The following is a 22,091-nucleotide window of genomic DNA, read 5'->3' as shown; positions in this document are numbered from 1 at the left end:
CTTACTTGAAGCTCTTCCAAATAAATCAGAGCCATACTACTTTGTAAAAGCCTGCATGGAACTAACATTAATTTATTTTAAATTCATATTTTTCATTTGTATTATGGAAGCATACTGATATTCTTATATAATACAAAACATCTTTTCAGTGAATAATTTAGTCCCAGCCTACACTGTTGTAGTAAACTGCTTCACCACAACCCTGATCCCATTAATTAAAAAGCAGTTATCTGTTCTTCCATTGTACCCTTAGGGGCACACAGTAGCCATCATGGTATTGATTTTAAACTCTGCAGATTAAATGAATGTATGTATAAACTGACCATAAACCTGAATCTTGATGCAAAGCATTTTGTATGCAAGTCTGGAAATATACAGCCAGAAAACTAATTTTTGTTCTGTTTTCAGTTGGTTTGTGGACCAATTGATTTGTATGTGAAAATTGCAGCTTTGGCGGTGACTGTACCAACCAGTATGAATAAAAAGATAAGCTGGGATGAACGGTTTTCTCCAAGTATTGCTCTCTGTATGTATCTTTTCTCTTATCTGATTATCCTAAGTAGATTCTGATTATCCTAAGGAGATTAGTGATTATAACAGCATTGTATTTGTATTTCAATGGCCATTCCCTTCTCTTCCCTCAGAGATATTTCAACAGCTATTGGACCATTCATGTCACACCAAGTAAACAAGTTTCCTTCTCTCCAAAAGTTACAAGCACGCAGACAAAGCTGCCTGGCATTTGCAACAGGCTAAGACCACACATGAAACTCATCACGACTCAGATAAGGGGCAAAATTTCTACCTGTGTGGTGGTGATTGTGGTGGTAAAGCATTCATCAGGATTCCCAGGAGAGCATGAACATGTGCTTGCAGAAAACAGTTAAAAAATAAAAAGGCAAGCAGACCTTATGTTTCCATACTTGGTCTTACACTGACTTTTCCACTTTTTAAAAATTCTTATAGAAATATGTGACAGTCATGCTGAAGTTTTCATTCTTATACCTACTATATCCATGATCCCCCCATGCTGTTAAGCTTCACTCCCCACAACATCTCAAATCATGCCCAATCATTTTCTTTTTTAGGACATTTTACATATACACTATATGCTGAGGATTAGTGAAGTGATGCCTAATGTGCAAAATAAAGCACATATATTCCTAGTGACATGAAGATGGATTGAGAAAACCCCACATTCAATCATAGTTCTGGCACAAAGACTGAGGTGTTCCTGTCACTTAGACTGCAAGCCTAATTTCAGCCTGAAAATTACTTTTCTGCCCCTTAAACTTTCTCTGCTTTTGAAATTATTTCTGCAAATTATCAGAAGCTATTGATGCTACTAGATTAGGAAATTAGTAACCGTAATTAATTCTGCCATAATGAGACAACACATTCTCCAAAGAACTTTTCAACCAAATCTAAGTGCTCTGAACCATCCTTTGAAGGAGGGCGGTCTTCCTTTCCCACTGACTTTGACCATGATATTATGGCAGGTACTCAAAATAGAAGAATTAAATGCAATTCACTGCTACTACTGAAAGACTTTTCCTCTTTTTTTTTTTTTTTTTACATGTAAGTGGGGTAAGACCTCCTGACAAGGTTAAGCAACTGCAGTCCACCAATGGTTAAGAAATCTTAGCAGATCAGAAAAAAATTCTTTGCACTGATGGCCATAAAAAGCATCAGAAGCCAAGTCAAAGCTTGCTTGTAGAGATCCTGGCGGGGGGAGGGAGGGGGAGGGTTGAGAAAAAAGAAAAGGAAAAAGAAAAAAATTCCTTTCTAATATTTTTATTTAGAAAACCAGGTGGTCTACAACAGACTTAAGAAAGCTTCCAGCTTTAGAGGTAGATCCATTACTGAACTGGTAAAAGTATTTACCACTGTAAATCACTCTCAACTTTTAGATACAGTGCATACAATCTTTTAATCAGTGATAAGTTTTAGATTCTAAAATCACAGAATCACAGAATGTTAGGGATTGGAAGGGACCTCGAATGATCAGCTAGTCCAATCCCCCTGCCAGAGCAGGAACACCCAGGTATTTCTCTTTCCCTGCCAGAAGCTCTTCATTCCATGTCTTTTAACAGCCTACAACACCTTCATCTGTTCAGGGTTATAGATAATTGGAAGTAATGTTGTCCTTGCAAAATATTTGTCATATGTAATCTGAAATAGGTAATCATAAAATAAATACATTACCAGCTTCCATTTTGAGACTGGTCGATTAGCAATTTTAAGTTTTATTCTAGAATGAATAAAGCTCTAATTGCCCAGTATAATTTAGTAGGGATCAATTAGGAAACTCTGTATGAATACACATTACATTACTCTAGTTTAATGTAATATTTTCTAAATTATGTTGGTATTTCTACATACAATGAAAAAAAAAAAAAGCATCTACACATATCGGTTTCAAAATATATCCTGCTCTTATATATATCCTGTAGAAAGGGTTTTCCCCCCATAGTTATCCCCATATTGCTGCAAAACGACAGCTGTAATTATATAGGAGAACCTTTCCCCCCTCCCTGAAGGACAGAAATTACAGCAGGTTACAGTCTGGGAACCAGCCAAATGCTTGTTTAAAACTGTTTGAATGCTTTGTTAAGTGAGCTATTTTTCAGCTGGGTCTCTTCTTTCAACCACACAGAACAATGGCTCATATAAATGCAAAGCAGGTATGAGAACCAAGCAGCTGGTTTCCCCAATCTAACGCTATTAACCATCTGACCCGCTATTGGCAGGATGCAACTCAAGAACGTCACTGTTCCCTCTGACAGAGCCCAAGGACCAGGGAACGGCTTGTGAAAGATAAAGGAGCAAAGCAAAAAGTATGTAATAAACTCCTGCATGCTCCTAGGCAAAGAAATATATTGCAGTAAAACTTTTAAAACATTTTTCCCATTTTACACAGCCTGCTTTTTACATAAAGGAACCAAGAGGACAAAGTCCTCACAGACATACACACAAAACCTTTAAAAAGCTGTTTGAAAAGCTTTACAGTTTCTACAAAGAGGCTTCCTGCAGCCCTTTGAGAAGGCAAACAGTGCTTTTAAGTGCTATACTTTTATTCTTTTCAACTTGTAGATAAAATCTAGGTCTGATGGAGAACATCCCCTGCATGCACTAGTTTTGCAAGGGAAGTGAAGATAAATTTATCTCACTGATAGCGTCATAAGCAGTGGACAGGAAAACATATGTCACAATCTCATCACAGTGAAACAAATGCAGTAAAATGAACATCAGGTCTACAGATGTACGGACAGTGTCAGACAAATGCAGGTTAGGCAAGATTATTACCACAAACTAGTTCAATAGTACAGTAAACATGCAAGCTCCTTACATAGAAAAAAAAGCCTTATGCAGATGCTTGTAAAGATGGGATTATAAACCTTATTAACATCCCCAATAAGGATATTTTCTTCAGTTAGTATTTAAGGTACCAGAATTCAGTCTCTTGTTCTCAACAAAAGCAGAGTGTTCCCTTGCAAGGACACAACTTTTCATTATGACCTTAGTTTCTCTGCATACTCCATTCATGTCAGTGGGAACTTCTCTTTAGATGTGAGGATATAGTAACAGACATCTCACTTCTAAATACATGCAAGCATGTACTTGCAGCTAATAATGTTGGACACTGTATTCCACATACCAGACTGCACTTGCAAAATCTTGATTATGTCTTTGACAGTACAGCACTATGACAGGTACAAAGAAATGTTGTGGTTTTTTTCCTTCTGGACAGACAGTATGGGTCACACAGGCTAAATTCAAGGGAACATCTAACCAATAAGGAAATTATGTGGGCTATCACATTCTGTATCCAATAATCATGAAGAACTGCTTTCCGTAGCAGATTACAGATCTGAACTGGAGCTAAGGCAAGGGTTCAACAAAGTATTTCAAATCTATGGGTCTTATGTTGCTGTAAGTTTAAAGCAAAAATCTCTACTGCTTTTACTAGCTCTTTATTTCAACTAGGAGTTAGGCTACACTTAATCCTTAGTTTACAGGGAGAGATTATGCTTCTTAAACCCTTGCTATCCATTACAGGATTAAACTCACCAACAACTGTCTTCTGCACAGTTCATATTGTGTATTCCAAACAGGCATATGCCTTCAAGCCTCTTGATTTTGCTGAAATAACATAATTTGAAATTTAAAATTTTAACTTCCGTGGGGCTTCGAACCATGTCTTCATTCTCCAGGCTATCTCTCACTGGAAATACATCCGTGTTTCCTTCACTGTTCTCTGTAAGAACCATGAAATAGCCTGAGAGGGTCAACTGGAGAAAGTAACACAACAAACCAATGAACGATTATTGCATCAAGTATTTGGGGAAAAACAGTCACCTGTTCTCTGTGATTGGCATGCATGTTATTAACATTTAACACAACTGCAAGGCAGAGCGGGAAATCACAGAAGGTGACAGATTAAGAGTTTCTTAGTTGGGTTTAAATTCAACAATATTTTCTGAATAAACCAAAAATAGACTTCATGTACTAGCTCCAGTGGCAATTATCCAGGTATAAAATCGAAGATTATTAATGTATGAAAATACATTATATCAAGGGATAACTATGCCATTTTAAACATGATTATTTCCAGCCTCTATTTCAATCTTATGTAATGCAACTTAGCCAGTAACTGATTAATCTTTAAGACCAAATTCTAGTTTTACCTCTAAGGAAGACACTTCTGAAGACATTTTCTTAACTTATTAAGGTAAATATGAGGTATGGCATTAATCTAACAAGACATGGAATTATTTTAGGCGTGCAGGAAATGAAAGTCAATTTCTAAACGTATCAAAAATGCATGCAGGTTAAAACTCGCACAAAACTCACTTTGGAGAAGGCTGAAAATCAGTTACTCGGCAGATCTGGGAATACGAAATGAGACTTTGGTCAATTATTAGAATCCTTTCTTGAAAAATCTACAGATATAAGCAAAGTAAAACATTCTAAACATTCTTAAAGCACAGGTATTGTTCATATAGAAACATTCTGTTATTTGACATCTTAATATTCATATTGTTATTTAGAATCATCTGGAATTAATCCCACGTATTAAAGCTCAAAGTATCTGCAACGAATTTATTTTCATCTGTAATAAGCACATACCACATAGATTTGGAATAGTGATGGGAATTATTCTTCACACAATGCTTCTCACTTTTTTTTTTTTTTCAATTTAAAAGTCTGTCTCTAAGCCCGGACTTGTTTTGGAAATTCTAAAATCATGAACATGGCAATTATATTTAACTTACACATATACTCCTACTGTTCTACAAATGCATAGTCTCAGACAAATAATCAGACAGATAATATTTTAGAGTTTACCAAAAAATGAAATGAAGTTGTAAGTAAAAACTTATTTTAATACTTTGTGTCCATTTTCTCGCAATAAGTGAAAAAATCCTGCTTATGCCTGTTTTCAGCTCAAGGACTGTTTTCAACTTCTGTGCATCCATAAATCTAATAAAAATCTGACAAAAAATGAGAGAAAATAATGAAAAATAAATGGGCACACTGAGTCAAAGGGAGAAAAAGAACAATACAGACTTTTGATGAGAGATGGATATTAGACTACATTTTATTTATTACATGCATTTTCATTGTGCATAGGGTTTTTATATTTACTAATACACTGTGTGCATACTGACTGGTTTCTATATTCTCATATCCCACTGCACCAGGAGAGCAAATAATTGCACACTTACCCCTTTGAAACAGTCCTCATATTTACAGAGAATACATACCTTCATTGGAACTGCAACATATGTTACAGAAGTTAAGATCTGACAGTAAGGCCACTACCTATTCCAGTGGACGCAGTGGCTTTCACCACAGGAAACCCATGATCCTCTTGTCTGCAGGGCAGGAGAGGGTCGTGACATTCTGCCGTGAATTTGTGCCCTCACTGAATCCCTACTCACATTTCTGTATTGTGCCTGAATGATCTTTATATCCAGGCATATGTCAGGCAGTTGTGAAGCTCCATAGTTTTTTGCTTTTTCAACAAAAATTCTGTCAATTTTCACTGTTCTCCAAATAAATATCTGTAAACATTTTAAAAGTCCATGAAAACATTAAAGATATACTTAATAATCTGGGCATCTCCTTTCCTTTCTCTCACTCTACCACAGTCATCCTTGGGCCGCTGAAAACCTCTCCTTATGCTTCATAGTCCATATGTGTCTTTTTGCAGAGGAGAGTCAGTGAACTATTCTGATATAAAAAACTCAAAGCATTCATATCTGTGATTAATTTCAGACTAAAATTTAATTAAACCATTCCTAGTCCTGGTTTCTATGCTCTTCAGCTTGCCCCATTTGCCAGTTTGGCTTGTAGTCTTCATTAGAATGAGGGGGATTTGCAATAAGTCAGATCGGTACAAACACACACCTATATTTCATCAGAACCAGCCAAATCCCCACCTTGGGGCTCAATGGGACAATTTTTTATGCAAGAGTTAGTGAAGCTATTCATTAATTTAGCATTTTAAATAAATGAATGAATGAATGAACGAATCCTTTTTTTTGGTAGAACTAGTAACAAAACAAATTACCAAAAAACGCAGTAGTAGACTTCTGGTGAATCCAAAGGCAGCTCCAAAGATAATCTTCAAAGCAAAACCAGATAAAATCCCTGCATCAATACTCTGACCCAAAAAGTGGCATTGCTTATGCATATGCTGTTCGAAATTGTTGACACATGAAACTACCTTTATTTCAGAAAAAGAGTGCCTTTTTACTGGTTAATATAATGGACTTTCAAAGCTGCTTAAATTTAACACAGTATAGTGACATGAATATTGACAAAGAACTGGTACACTAGTGCATCATCCCAAAGTTAATAGTAATTTGTATGCTTAAACAAGCTCATATACATTTGCAACTTAATTTGTCCCCAAGGAAAAGGAAGCAACAGTAACCAAAGGATGAATCTACAGTAGGTATCAGTGCTCTGCAACGAGACCACAGCTGGATGCCCATATCCATGTGTTGCACATGTGTGTACTTTTAGAAATGCAATATCTAAATCTCTTGTATCTACTGAAATGCAAAGTTGTTCTCAATACAGCTATTTCAGTAAGCCCTGATAGAAATTCGTATAATCTCTCAGTAAGACCTTCCCTATTTACCCCTTTCTAAAGTGGCTGCATTGTGGCTTGTATCTAGTTCAATCCAGGGACTGAACTAGATTTTACTTCAGTTTAGAAATCAAGTCAGATTACATGCATTTTATTGCACAGACACACCTGGATACATATCATCACCCACACAGTAGTAAATTTATTCTGGTTGCAGGGGGATGACACAAAAGTAGTTGCTACTACATGAAAATTGCACTATTATTTGGCAAGACATCCTATAAAGAGCCCAGTAGCTATTGTTGCTTAGTCACATCACTTCAACCTTCAGTATGAAGATGAGTGATCCGTCTTGTTTTGAAACTTGCAGGAATGAACTTAAAATCTTGCTGAATAAGATTCAGTCAACTATTTATACATAACATGAACAACAGCAACAATCTCTTTTTTTAATCTCATCTTTCTAGAGTGTTCTCAGCTACACGATCCTACAGAGAACAAAGTGATCTACAATCTCAGGGAAAACAAACAAATAAACAAAATAAAATCAAAACAAACACAACCAAAACCAAACCAAAACAAAACACAAACCAAAAAATCCCAACAACACACCACCAGAAATCAGATCATTGTGAGTATATGTGGAATCATGTACATGAACCTACAAGGCTTTGTACCTGTAAGTACAATATATTCAACAGTATGTAAGAAAGAAAACAATGTCATACTGAATACCTTTTTTGGTCTCTATTTATTATAAAGGTTATTCAGCACACCATTGGATGCTAAAACTGCACTCTACAAATCCAGAAAAGATAAGTGACATTCCGATTGGTTTCTGTAGGAATTTATGAAGCCACATGTCCAAAAAATACAGAATTAAATGTAAAATGCTGATCACAAGTATGATATGCAGTGAATTAAGAGCCATAAATTCCTAGTTCCCAATCTTGTACTTAAATATACTGTTTTGTTTAATGGGAAACCACTTTTCAAATTTAATACAGAATCTCTGAAAAGTTCTTGGTTTTACCCAGCTTTTCAAACCTTCTATCACAATGGCAAGTGAACCACTTTCAGAATGAATTTTCAGTAAGTGGTATCAAGTGGGCCCAAAATACCCATTGACCCTAAAAGCAAGAAAATGGAAACAGTCACTTCAAACAATATGATTTGTATTCTCCAATAGTGTTAGAGTGAATAGCATTCAGCTAATCTGTGAAACTCTCAGACCATTCTAATTTAGCCTATGAAACAGCTCCATTGTCAGATGAACAATCTGCGATACTGGAGGAGCACTGTATACTCAGTTTTTTATACAGCAGTCAAGAGATTTCTGAAATGCTCTCAGGAATGTAACCTCCACAAAACTCCTCAAGGTAAAGACATAGTTTATACTGTTTGCACAGACGACAACAATATGAAAATCCTTCAAGAAAGTGAATGACAGCAATTTAAGAACAAAGGATTAAAAAAAAAAAAAAATCATCTTCAGAATTCCTTACCATAAGAAATTACTCAAAAGACTTAGGTAGGACAGAAAATCAAGTGTTGGTCAATTGGTCAATAATTATATCTTACTTTACCAAAATGCAATTAAAAAAATTAATGGGTCAAAACAAGCAAACTAAACACCTCTCCCTTAGCACTAATCAGCAGAACTTTAAACCCTTGAAAATCTAATTCCTTGCAGAAAACAGTGGTATATTAAAAAAAAAAAAATCAGCCCCCCCCAAGAGTTCATATTTCATAAATATATGTTAAAGGCAACAAGTGTTTACACTACAAACAATCTTATAAAGTATTCCTTCCTCCACCTCTCAGAGGACTATTGAGCATATCGTTGTGTTAGCATGTTAGCAGATACAGACTTCTTGTAATTTCCAACCTAGGTATGGATGTTTGAAAGCAAATTGCTTCATCCTTATACAGCAAAATAGACTTTCGCCTAAACATGCACACACACAAATCCCTCTCCTTCTTCCTCCCTCTTAATACTAATCTATTTATAGACTGCAATCATATTAGCATGCAAACCAATTCTCCCAGCCAAAACAAGCCAGGCTTTCATCTTTTCTCATAGAATCATCTCTCCCTTTTCTTGAAAGCATTTGCAGCTCAAGCCCCTCCTCCATGCACATGTTGTCTCATGTTGTTAAGGAGATACCACTGGCATGGATTTTGGGTAATGTATTGATGGAAGGCAACAGTAACTGACAGATCTGTGTTTGCACACAAAGACCACAATGAGGACAAATGAAAGCTGAGTCTGTGCCTGTGCACAGTTTGACATAACGTGATTCACAGTTCTCTTAAAACTTTAAAAGTAGAGAGACCAGGGAAAGATACTGTCCTGGCCCATTCTTCTCCACTCCTATGTTTTTACACCATGCTTAAAAGTTCCCAGGAGAAATAAAAAAATAAATATATGTATTTTTTAATCCATGCCAAAAAGCCATTTCCTTTCTGCAGGAAGAGATCTGCTGATGCACTTCTGAAAACCTATTTCATTATTCTCCCAAGATTGTCTTCAATACTCCACTGAAGAAGGATAAAAACACCTTCTTAATTGAGCTGGTTTTTTTAATTTATTTTTCTTATAATGTATTTTCTTTCTAAGTATCAAGTTAATGAAGTTGTGACTAAGCCTTGTCATCTTTGATTTCATTAATGTACAAAACACCCTCAGGTTTCAGTTTTCTGTTTGACCGATGAGACACCTGTCCCTCCTTGACCATGCCAGAGCAATTTTTTGCTTTAAGAAATAAATTCTTTTCCTGCTTTCTTCCAGAATTGCTGACATCATTTGCCTTAACTAATGCTGTTATTAATACCTTAAGAGGTACTAATGCTTTGCACAGAGATGATATGGAAGACACAGGCTACACTGCAATCATAATGTTGCTAATAGAAAATCAGTCTTAAGTAGTCATGTTGTATTCCACCTTCCTCCCATCTCATTTATGTACTATTTGGAAAATACTGTTAGGTTAATTTCTGAGTAATATACACACTGATTTCCTCTCTTCATCATTTGAGGGAATTTATTCACAGAAATGCCACTTTCCTCAGAATGATTGCAGTGCTTTTTATTTATAATAGATTAAATTGTTGAAGCAAAATAATGTTAATCAAAGCAAATAAACTACTGCATTTTGACATGTATACAAGTTAATGTACATGTTTAATACCACATATTTGGAAAAATGTTTGTATTATTTAAGCTCTGTACATAGATGCCCCAAACATCTTTAGTTAAGATGCCAAGTCTAATCCAAGATGTATTTATTATTGGCAGCTCCTGTTCAGAGAAATTGTTGAATCAATACTTGGGTCCAAGTTCTACCTCTGTGTTATTTATAAGCTAAATTGACATTTGGCTGTGGGGAAAATAAAGACACTTCATAGTTTTTCATAAGTGAAGTGCTATTGAGCATTACACAGCCCAGAGCACATGACTTCAGGAATTTTCATTGCATATTTTTCTTCAAAGCACAACGCTCTGATGACTGTCCATTAAAAATTACTTGGATTTACCACCCCTTCATAATTTGCCCACAACCATTCCTTCTTTGACTAAAGCAGATTTATAGAGGACCATAAAGTATGCCATTGTTGTGAAAAACATGCTGGGAACACTATTTAGTTTCAGTATTCCTTCACTTGTTTAGGTTAAATCTAGTGCATTTTTAGGAGCAGACCTCAAAAACTAATTATCTGAGTACATCTCTTTGCATCCCAAATACTTTCTGTAGAGCTCATGTCACATCAGAGGTGTGCCTCGGTGGACCCGATACATCAAATAGATTTTAAAATCCAATCACATGAAACTAAACAGTCTTGCTCCTGAGGGCCAAATAGTACTAAATGAAATACCAATGAAAGAAAGAGATAATAGCAGTCACAGGACTACATTATTCTTACACACGTATGCATATAACATACAGAAAAGAAAACGCCTGGTGCAGTATGAAGAGTAAATTACATCCTCTATAGATTAGCTAAACCTACCGATAAAACAATGTCACCTGAAAGACTGTCTAAAAAAAAAATTCTTTTAGATGGGAAGGAAATGAATTTTTAAATAAACATTTCAGGCTTCAAAATGTACTTGGCTATTGTGATGTAGGAAAGAAAAGTCAGTATAACAGAAAAAATAAATGGGGTAGCAACCTGTAAAAAAGATACTGAATATATTTGCTTAAAAAGTAGTATCTTTTGTTGTCTTTCACAAGTTACCATAAACTTCTCCTGAGATCAATAAGAGTACTTCAGAAAGGCCTAAGCTGTTTACAGGTGATGACAATGGCAGCCGCTTGATATACATAACAGCAAGAAAGAGCACCTGAAATCATTCAGTGGCAATACGACATTACCTACAAAAGATGTGGCTTTAATATACATAATGGATTAATGTCAGGATCTCACAGCACAATGCAAATAAGAAGATTAATGCCAGGATAAATGCAGTTTCAGAAACTGATGACATTTGGAAAACAACTATTTGACACTTGAACCCTGGGTCAGTTTTACAATTTATATGAGGTGCTCAGAGCTGATAGGCAGTTTATTAAAATGTATTTGCTATCATGAAACAAAAATTAAAACAAATTCTGCAGAAATTGTAATAAAATTAAAACTCAAAATATTCCACTTCTGCAGCATTCAAGTGTCTCACATGTAAATTACCTGTTTTAAAACAAAATAAAGTAATAACTATCTGCATTTTGCAAGAAAGGACGTTATGACCAGGCATCAGGTGTATTTTGCAAAAGCAGTCCCTTGACCTTTGGGCTCTCTTGTCACTAACCAGATGGGTTGGGATTTAGCATCGGTGTGATAGCAATGGAACTGGGCCAATAAGGAATATAAAGTTACAGTGATTAGAGCAAGATATACGTACAATTGATGCAAATTAGCAGAAAGCGCTTATAACTAACAGAACAACCACCTTCAGCATCCAGCAGGAGGACAAGCAGACATATTTCAGTGCTTTATCTTTTTATACTTTCTCTCTAAAACTACAGAAAACAATCACATTTGAAATTAAATAACTGATTTAATTATGACAGGTTTTTTTACTGATATAGATATACTCTCTCACTTGGCTGATTTTTTAGAATATTACATCCATTATTTTATTACTATTGGTCCCTTAAGATTGTCATATTGAATTTTTGTAGTCTCTGAAGTAATGAATATTGTAATTAAATCTTGGTTAAAGGTAGTTCACAGCCAAATGGTGCTCATTTCTTCCAAGCATCTGGTTGCCAATTCAACTTTTACTTTGCTGGCTTTAATAATTCTTTGACCCTGATCAAATAACTTTTTAATAGAGTTCTTAGTGGCTTTTTACATGAGGAGATAAGAAGTGGAAAACAAAACTGCAGAAAAAGCCAAGCAGGCACTACAATTCTGATTGCTTTTACTTCATCTTACTCTCCTCTCCTTCAGAATAATGACAAGGATACAGAAAACAGTGGAGTTAACTTCAAAAGTCTGTTCATTGCCCCAAAGGGACTACAAATTATGTTAACAGTTAGAGTCTGTCCTCCTTAATCCCATGGAACTCAGTGGTAGCTTCAAGTAAAGCAGAAGTCAGCCCTACCTGCCATACACATTCACGAAGTTAGCATGTGAATACCTAAATTTAGTGAGAGATGGTTATGCAGGATGCTGAGAAACAATCACCACGAGGGCTGAACTTTTGTCATGCTGTGATTGTAACTTCTTCAGGTACCATGCACTCTATTCATATTACATCTTGGTCAAAACCACATCAGGACAAGAGCAGAAGGAACTAGAAGGGACTCAGATTGTTCCATAGCACAAAGGATGCAAGGAGAGAGTTAAGACCTGCAATGAGGAAGAGCTGATTTCCAGTCAGTCTCAGAAACAGAAAAACAGGCCTTTGAGAGCTTTCTTGGAGGCTGGCACAGAGCACCACTGACTTAAAGTAAACAGAGCATATGTCTAGAGGATTTTGGGATGAATGAAAGAAGAGAGGAGCTGCAGGGAAGGAGGATATAACAGGAGTCATAAGAAATGAATGAGCAGAAGATACAGACTTACTGTCTTGGGAAACGCAGGCTAAGGAGATAAGCCAGGGTACCTGTCCTCACATCAAGTGTAGTCTTTTCCAGAGCCTGAACAGAGCTCATAGTTTAAACTTTCTCCTGTCAGGAAAGCTCCATAGAAAATTGGGTAAGGACTTCAATATTCCATCCCGTGTATCCAGGAGCTTAATCAGAGGAACACAGTATAATCTACTTTTCTACTGTGGCTGCCAGTTTTTGGATCCTACTGCTAAATCAGCATGTGCACTCTTGGAAAACCACTGTGACCTGAACTGGAGTAGAATGACATTGTATTACAGAAGTTCAAAAAATGACTGCCCATACCCAAAGGGACTGTAACAGAGATGGGGGCAGAATGAGCTCCCGCCTCCAAGGTGGAGTACGTAGACCATAATTACATCCCAGCAGTACTCTTTCAATTTAGGTAGTGGAGTAAAAGCCAGATGCATAGTTCTGGCACCAATACTACCTACCAAATCACAAGGTGAGGACCACTTCTTCCAAGTTGGGTACTAACTGGCTATTCATTTTCTAAACACATAGACTTGGGAGCTTAGAGTGACCTGCAGAAGAACTGAGCTCTCACAGCTTGCAGTAAGATCAGTGGAAGAACTGCTTTGGGGGTAGGGGACAAACTCTAAAGTGGACTTCAATGTAAAAATCAGCATTATTGAACATTTCTGACTGTATAGTTCCTTAATTTATAAGATGTAGATATCAGATTCTTGAATTACAGAGGAACTGAAAAAAAAAGCGTCAAAATTAGCAAAAAACTTAATCTTTCTGTTGATGAACACCTCAGAAATTAATGATTCTGTCTTCACAGCAAAATCTGAAATAACATGCAGTAAATAAACTCAGATACATATACAGATCAACAAGATGGAAGGTAATCAGTGTTGTGTTGTAAGTGAGCAACACTTTGGACTAAGTAGAACAGCCATTCTAATGAAAAAAAACAGACGAGATCACAGCCTGGCAGGTGATGTTTTCACTGTCTGTAATTGCAAACATTTATGAAAAGGCTAGATAAATAGTTTTTATGAATACACAGTATAGCTGATGTAATTTTGGGCCCATGGCAGAAATTAGGGGAAGATAGATAGATAGAGAGATAGATAGATAGATAGATAAATAGATAGATAGATATCAAAAAAACATTTTCCTCCAAGCAATTTTAAAATCCAAATTGCATATTTAGAATGTTTGCTATCTTCACAATTTCAAAATATTGTATATGTAATTATGCACAGAGCAAAGTCTCCCAAGTGTAAGTAAACTGTTTGCAAACAATGAGGACGCATATGTTTAAATACATAACTTTAAACTTTTAGAATATAACATTGTGTGGTCTGGTCAGCCTCAGATAAAAATACTACAACTATGAATTTTCCTAGTAAAAAGTCTTTTCAAGTAACTTATAAAAATACCAACACCACCCTCTTGTTCTCACATTAATTTTCTCTTGGTGGTCATTACCATATTCCTGCCTTACAAAGAAAGGCATGCTGTTGTGACACTACCCAAGTAAAACTTATCCCTCTCTCTAAGGAAAGTGTATTTCCAAAAACAACAATTTAACAAGTTGACCCATCATATTCTGTTTTCTTGCTAAAAGTATGTCTATTTCTATGAACTTACAAACAGTAGAGTACTACAGTAAACTAAACCATTCCTTAGAATAGTAACACAAAACAACCCGTTCCACTCACATGCTCCTGTCACCACTGACAGCACATGTAGAAACTCAGCCCTAAACCAGCAGAAATATACCTGGAATCTTAAATATGGTTTTCCTGGACAGTGCAAGGCTTACAATCTACAGTCTCCCACAAGTAAAACTACTTGAACGTGAAGTGGAAGAGTCTCCTATACACTGATGTTTGCAAAATTGTCAAAAAGAATCTGGTGGCTTTTTGGGGATTTTTTGGTTTGTGGTTTTTAATCCCTATTTGAAGAAGCCTTTTGCAGTCCATTTTTAAAGGTTTATAATGGATTCATAAAATACTCCGTCTGAATACCAGTGTCATGTAAATATAAACAAATCACATGGTCTTCACTCCTTTTCTCAGCATCAGCTTTGCTATTCTTGTCTTTTTAGACTCCTAAAGTGTCTTTAGATCAGTGATGTTGAGAAATATGTGTTAGATAAATTATGTCCTCCAAAAAAAAAAAGTTAAGGTGCAGGAATTGTATTAGCAGGACACTTGCCACAAGTCCACAACTGCCTATCTAACAAGATTAGCTAAAGAGCAAATCATGTTGTGTGCCTCTGCCATCTGGCAGTGTCTTAAAATGGCACTGTACTAACACTTCTATGACATTGCATTATATGCACAGTGCTATGTGTATACGTTACACTCTTTCAATACTTCCAGGGTACTCTGTTCACTTACAAGCATGTTTATCCATCTAACAATTTCAGTATTTTGGTTAGGACTGAACAACCATTAAATAGTAAGGACAGTAGCAAACTAGAAGTAGAGCTCTATTAATACAGAAACAGCCTACATTATTTGGAAAAAAGAGCTAATTAAAGTAATACCTTATAGAAATATGCCTGTAGCAGATGATGGCTTGTAGCAGCTTTTGGCACAAATCAGAACTGACTACTGGCAATGAAACACCTGAAAACTTTTTGAAGAGATACCTTACCGTATGGATAGAATTAAAAAAGCACTATGTAAGACCTCGTTCACCATTCACGAATAATGCACAGAATAATTTCATTTCCCCATTTTAGCTATTTTTTCTTGAAATTATAAATTAAAATTCTCTTTTGTCTACCATGTCTGATCATTTCAGATAAAAGATACTAAGTCACAATAAAGTAAGAAAACATTACCCTTACAATCTTAATATACATCCATTCCCATACAATCAAATCAACATACCTTGGATTGCTCAGATTTATCTGATTTTGGTTGCTGATGATAGATATATCTTCATCAGCTTCTAGGACACATGTCAAATGGTCGTCATCTTTTGTCCTCTTGGAAAAAAAAAATAATCCACAACAGCAACAAATAATTTTGAGCCTAGAGTCCCTCTTTTTTGTAAACTCCAAGTGTAAGAGCAGTTGTCACCCTAGTTTTGCGCCAGTGCAGTTAGAACTTTAGGCTGACCTGCCAACTAAGAAATGAGTACAGAAAAATGAAGCTTAGACCGCCTTATTCCATCCATGATTTTCCTTCTGAAAACTTTACCCTAAAAACCAAACAAAAGCTTTCTTGTCTTCTTGACAAGACTATGGCTGCCTTATATATCACGTATGAATTTCTGTACTACAGGACAAAGCAGAACTTTTTTTAATAGTAAGGACGAAATTAAAATGGAACATGAAAACTATGCAGAAATATGAAAGTCAGGCTCACTGTTGACATTTGAGTTAATGTCTCAAACCAGAACAGTCAGCCTTAGCCCAATTTACAGTGATAAAGTATTTCTGTGTCACATGCATGTATTGCAATGACCTGAAGCAGTTACATTTTTAAAGAACATTAAGAAGAATATGATCCCTCCTGGTACAACTGTTGGCTCTTTTTTAACAAGACTAATGAGAATAAAATTCTAACCAATCCTAGACCACGTGGAAAATTCAGTTAGCTTGACACCTGGATGACAATGATATAATTACCAAACGATATAGCTTCCAAAAGCTCACAATTCTTTCCATGCAATAAATAAAGGAAATTATTTTCAGTTCACTGCATAAGATGCTCTCAAAGAGCATCATAAGGAAGTGACCTTATAAAACAAATAATTCATAGTAGAAATGATCCTCAAAAAAAATCACTTAGTATATTATCTCAGCATTTTTTCTAGCTTTCTTGTAATAGTTGATCAGAATCTATCCTTTTGCTCCTATGTTTTTACCTTAGTAATCAGGGGCAGGGGAAAGAGGAAGTGTCTTTTACATCCTTTTATAGTACATACAGTATGAAGTGCTCAGGCATGCTGAAAATGATGTTCTGATTGTTTTTTCTAGCATTCTTATACACTGGCTCTGACAAGACCAAACCCAAGATGACAGGATGGTGGTTTCTCTGCCACATCGACAATTAGATTCCACTTACCTATCAGATTCTACTTGCCTATTGAAAACACTTTTGTGCCATGCCCTTAATATTTTTGAACAGCAGAATTTTGCAAATAGAAAGGCAAAGGCAAAAGTCTGAGCAAGATTTCACTTATTCAAAGTCCAAATATTAAAAAGCTAATTTGGAGCGAAGACTATCTGAAAGGACAGCAAGTTTCTAGCCTTAGACAAAGTCTGTTGTAGATCAGTTTTACTCAAAACAAATAACCTCCAAGCTCCCTGATCACCTGAAAAATATCTCCCGGGAGGTTTCAAAAGCAGGAGTTTCTCCTGCAAATATCAATCTTTTTTCCACTAATTATATAGTATTCTGTTATGCTCCCTTCCTGCTTTCACCAAGATGAGGAAACAACACATAGCTTGGGGAACAGGATGTATCCATTAGACAGGTAATTAGACCAAAAAGAAGAGCATAAAAAAGAAACTAAATACGCAGTTAATTGAAGTCTCTGGGTTTTTGGTGCTGAGAAAAATGAACTGCTGACTGAAAATCATGGTGAGTAGAGCCAAGGCTGAAAGCTTTTAAGGCAGCAATTGCACCCACAGAAATTTCTCCTGAACCAGGAAAATGCTGGATTAACTCATTCTATGAGAAATAACACAACCACTTCCACCAAGCTGAAAGAACAGTCAAGACCTAAAGTAAAACTGTTATTCTCAGTTCCAGTTACTAATTCATTTCAAGCAGACCTGAGGACTGCTTGACCAACATGTGTTATGCTTTTTTATTCTAGAACATTATGCTGAAGAATGGCAATTTTTATTTCCTATCTTTCTTCCGTTTCATTTCCACCTTGTTCCAAACAAGACGGATTCCAAATTTCATACAGGATTTTTTAGCTTTTTGAATAACAGATGAAGATTTCTTTTTTTAAATACATACTCAGAAACATGTTTTCATAATTATGTACTCTCGCTGAGCAATGGTACATTCAAGAAAATGGAGAACAATTTATAAATTGTCAAGTATAGGAGAAGTGCAGAGAACTAGAGAAAATACATAATTTGTCAAACTGGAATTTTGCTAGCACACTCAGCCCCAATCCTTCCCAAAAAACATACACATGGTGGGAAGAGGAGGGCATACTGCCCTCTGACCACATTCCAAGTGGTCAGGTTCAGCTTGGCAATTCACATAACTCTAAGTAAACCACACTCCTTTTAAACTTGGTGCTCAAGGCATCTATATTTTTTAAGATTTAAATATGCAAAAATACATCTTCCATGCTGTCCATTCCTAGCTGGATTCAGAAACCTGCATATATAGGTGTGTATGTAAAATATTTGAGTTTGCTCTTCTGTGGAGACAGTAGGGAAATTACACCAAGGAGTTTGATTTATATTTCCATTTGCTGACAGCCCTTGCAGAATAATACAATGCCTTATTCTATGAACTCCATCCTCATTATAATGTCACACTTGGGAGTCAAATGTTTTAATCATTACAGAGGATGTAGCAATTCAAGTGGTCATAATGAGATTAATAAAGCAAGAAAGGTCCTTCAGATGGAACCTTATGTCATGTTAGGCCTTATTAGAAGAAGAAAGTATCTTGTCACTGTACAGCATATTCTGGAGGGATTGTCAATAACTGTCGCATGGTTGTTCATAATTGTGATTCACTGCTTTGAGAAATTTATTTTTCATCTAGGAAACCAGAACCTTGGAACTTATCCAGGATGCTGCAAATTCATACTACCCTAGAGCAATTTTCAGGATGCCAAAAGTTTCAGGAAGGTTCCTCTAATTAGAGTGCTCGGTAACAGGAGGGAATGAAGTTGGCCACTCCTGACCTAATGGCATAACACACTTTGCTGATCTGCAAACAGATAACGTATTCCTCAGCTGAGACCGATTCCTGAAGCTATAAATCGGCTTTCTCTTCCACCCGGAAGAACACTATTCTCACATTAATTAATCCCTCTTAAAAACACTCCCTGTGTGTCAGGACCTCGGTTAGCATATTTGTGGTACAATCACAAGCCTGTATTTTTCAGTTTCACTAAGTTTATAACTAGCTGGTAATACATTTGCTTGACTTAAACATAGATGCTAATACTCAAATGGCAACTAAGCAATTCTCTTCCCTAACCAAATTCCCTCCTATACCACAGTTTCTGACTAAACACATGGCAATATTTAACAATTTACTTTCGCAGTTTGAGCAGCAGGCAGTGCAGTAGGCCAGGGCTGCGAACACCCATGTGGCGGGTAGGGCAGCCCCAGAGATAGCGGCCAGCTCTGGCCACCAGCCCAACTCATGAGGCAGCAGTGAGGGAGGACCAAGGTCAAGCTGGGCAGTCACTCTGTGGGTCAGGGTTGAGCTGTGGTGCAGTGACCACTGGGCAGGTCCATGGACATGAGGTCAAGCTGGGAAAACATGCCAGGGTGGGGGTCCAGACCACAGGGCTGGCAAGCTGGGGACCCTGGTCCTGTGAGCACCACCGAGGTGGGTGCTGGGGACCCAGGGCTCAGCTAACAGGCCCTGCTGAGGGCCCCAGGTGAAGCTCCTCATGGCCATTAAGGTCTATTACTGTCCTCAGGGCCCTGACACATGCATCCTAACAACTGGTTTTTTTTTCTCATTTTGCAAAAAATAAGGAGGAGAGGGAAGAACTGGGCAAAAATTCTTACATAACAAGGCAATTTATGAGGGGAGACGGAAATGTAAATCTCAATTTCATCTCCTCACTCCAGCCTGGCTGTGCAGCAGAGCAGAGCATGCAGTGCTTTCTGGAGCAGCTGTCAGGCAGAGAGTCACAGGCAAAAGTAAAGGATGTGTCTGACTGTGGCATGACGGCTCAGGACAAGGAAAAAAGAAAAAGAAAAAAAGAAAGGATTATTTCCTATAAAATAAATACATACCCACATACAGGTGGATGTCTCTGAATCACAGCAGCGCAAAGGAAGGTGGCAGCCTTCATTTTCTTGCAAACCTGAGCCATCAGTGAGGAAGCTGCCCAAAAATCTGAGTCTCAGCTTAAAAACAGGAAATAAGCATGAAGATATTAAAAATTAATGTAGGAAAAATGAAGGAGTAAACATCATGCAAGGTTATTTAGAAAAGCACGCCTACTTGGTAAACACTCATTTTAAGCACACGCTTAAATAACATATCCTGAAATTTCACTTGAGATGTCTTATATTTGAACACAAATCCACCTAATAAAACAGCTGTTATGAGACCTGATCCTCCTAATAGCACAGAATCAGACATTTCAATGCATTCTTCAAACAATAAATCAATTCTTGCACTGACCTTGTGAATTACTTTAAGTTTTGCTTTGATTTTGAATTTTGATGCTAGACCAAAAGCAGATCTTTCCATTGTCAGCTGTCACAATTATTCTTTAAATGTTTAAAATGTAGTAGTATACACAATATATTTGTTCTAAGGAATGTATGTTCAGGGAAGAGACAGAACTTCTACCAAAGGAAGGACACCCAAGCGTTTAACCTGGCTATCTCCTCCCAAGATAAATTTTCCTCTGTCAGAAACTATAGAGAGGCATCTGTCCACAGCAGCACAGAACAGCAATTAAGAGTATAATGTGTACCTTGGATGTCGTTAAAGCCTTTGGCACTTCTTTTGAGAGCATTCTATAAGTCATAAGAACCCCTATGTGCATATTTAACTCATGGGGAATTGTATACCCAAGTAGCTACTTAAAGTTAATCCCCTATAAGCCAGGCAAAAAATTCAATTTCAAGAGTTTGGTAAAGTTTTCAATGTATACATGGGATAGAGAATGAGCTAGGATACAATCTGCCATCCTAACAGAACTTTTGCCCTTCTAGACATCCAAGGTAGCATGTTCACCTTGTCAGTCTATGCTGTATTTCCTATAAGTTTAAGGCAATACTTAGTGAAAAATAAAAAAAAAAAAAAAAAAGTTAATCACATCAAGGCATGTGTACAATAACACAATGTCACAACCAGAGCTTTTGATGAAGTGCCTAAACCACACGTAAGCTGTTTTAAATCCTGCTAGAAGAACAACGCAGAGTTTCATACAGGCTCACCAGCCTGGTGTTAAAGCAAGTGAGTCACCAGTGCACTGAGGTCCTTGCCAGGATGAATGTGATGTTTATAGGATGGAGGAAGGGGCAGGGAAGGAAGGTCTCTTCCCTGGGCAGGGAAGTATTAGTTACACTTGGGTTAGGTTTTACACATTCTTACCACTTTCTGCTTCCTTCCCACTGGATGCCAGCACATGCACCTTCCCCAGCCTCGGCTGATACCAGGACACAGGTTGTCAACCACTGACCTCGGAGCTTTGATACATCAACATTCCAGGGCTGCCAGCCCTTTCCCAGCTCTGGTACTCACATAGCTGAAGCTACAGCTAGGGAGACCACAGACACAAGGCTGCTGGACATAAGGAAACAAGTCCCAGCCAGCTCTGGTCACAAGTCTCAGGGCGCTGCTCTGCCAGGACAATGCAAACCTATAGCATTCATCTGGTCATGGCAAAAATACTGAGCTTCTAATCCCCTCTTCATAGTCAATGAACCACAGACCATCACTCAGGAGTGCAGCAAAGATGTTGCAAACTCTATAACCCCTCAAGGATCCTAGATTAAAAACGAGCAATGGATCTTCCTGGTCTGCTGGCTTTTGCTGTCCCGTCTTGTCTCGTGACAACCTGCATAGGTCTGAGGCTCACATTTCCTTAGTGCCCTGCATGGCCATTACTGCACCTGGTAAGTGACTGATTTTTATAGCCAATGCAATTTTCACAATCAGCAAAAAACGTACAATTGTAGAACTTACAACTATAGGTTGTAAAGTTAAGCTCAAAATTCTTGCAGT

At 37.0% G+C, this 22,091-nt stretch overlaps 1 long non-coding RNA gene across 1 annotated transcript in view; it reads right to left on the bottom strand.

The window, feature by feature from the left end:
* The window catches only part of LOC135580123 (uncharacterized), a 50,411-nt gene extending 29,505 nt beyond the window's left edge, over positions 1 to 20,906 (bottom strand). Inside the window, exons 1-3 of the long non-coding RNA XR_010474346.1 lie at positions 20,144 to 20,906; positions 4,855 to 4,889; positions 4,072 to 4,258 (exon numbers count right to left, since the gene is read on the bottom strand). This is a non-coding gene — a long non-coding RNA (uncharacterized LOC135580123). The remainder of the gene's footprint in view (positions 1 to 4,071; positions 4,259 to 4,854; positions 4,890 to 20,143) is intronic.
* Between the last annotated feature and the right edge of the window lie 1,185 nt (positions 20,907 to 22,091).

The sequence above is a fragment of the Columba livia genome, chromosome 8 (genome assembly GCF_036013475.1).
Source record: "Columba livia isolate bColLiv1 breed racing homer chromosome 8, bColLiv1.pat.W.v2, whole genome shotgun sequence".
Lineage (NCBI taxonomy): Eukaryota > Metazoa > Chordata > Aves > Columbiformes > Columbidae > Columba > Columba livia.
The sequence above is the reverse complement of the archived record's forward strand: the minus strand, read 5'-3'. Positions and strand labels throughout refer to the sequence as shown.